Below are 1,071 nucleotides of genomic sequence, written 5' to 3' on the forward strand. Positions count from 1 at the left end.
CTAGGACTGAGGGTGGGGTGGGCAGAGCCAGGGCAGGGCCGCAGAGGGCGTCTTGGCAACTACCCGGTGGCCGGGCCCCGGGCCGCATGTGGCCTCCCGCGCACCTGTCTCTGTGTCTCTGACCTGTGGAGGGGAGCAACGAGGCTGCCTCCCAGCCCCTCCCCCACCCCCTCCCTTGGCCCGGCCTTCCGGGCTCTGCTGCCTGGTAACAGCCCTGACATCTGCCGCTGGGCGGGCGCCCTGGGGTGCTGCCCATGACGCACGCCGCGGCCTCTGTTCCGCCTGCCTCCTGGCCGGATCCCAGCGCACGGGCGCACGTGGACAAGACCCCCCCCCCCCCCACACACACACACACGGTCAGACCGGTTCTACATGGCTGGCTGTTGGCCTGTGTCGGACAAGCCTGCCCCACGGATGTCCGCCCCCTCCTTCACCTCTAGCCTTGGTTTCCCCACCTGAGACCTCACTGGGCCGGGCCCAGGAGGAGCCTCACAGCTGCAGGGGAAGGGGAGCAGGAAGAGGGCAGACCCGGGTCAGTGGGGGACCTTGGAGACCCCCAAATGCGGCTGAGTGGCGGGGGGGGGGGGGTGATCACACACGTGTGCCCGCCCCCCTGAGTGGGTGGGTGCACCAGCTGGGTCGTCCCCTGGTGGGGCTGACCCACTGACCCCAAGTCGCTCCAGCAGGGTGCCCGAGTCAGTGCATCCCTGTCGCTTAGGTAACTGCTCCGATGCCTCATTAACAACACACCTGCCCCATGGCTCACCCTGTCCCCTGGGCTCCCCTGCGGTCGATGGTGACACCTTTCCCCACCTGTCACTGGGACCATTTAGGTCATCCTGGCTTGTGGGTGCCCCCCTCAACCGCTTCTGGCCCCCGCGCCGGAGGGGTGCAGGTGACCCCCCCCACGAGCCCCCTGTCCACTGAGAAGCCCCGAGGCCCCGACGCCTGAGCCGCTGCAGCCCTCACAGCTCATGACCGGGCCTCACCCACAGGCTTCCTCTCCGGGCCAGCGTAGCCAGCCCCGCCCCCCTCGCTGGGCAGCAGTGCGGCTCTCCGATGAAGGGGCCC

This window comes from Neofelis nebulosa, chromosome 8 (genome assembly GCF_028018385.1).
Source record: "Neofelis nebulosa isolate mNeoNeb1 chromosome 8, mNeoNeb1.pri, whole genome shotgun sequence".
NCBI classification, from domain to species: domain Eukaryota; kingdom Metazoa; phylum Chordata; class Mammalia; order Carnivora; family Felidae; genus Neofelis; species Neofelis nebulosa.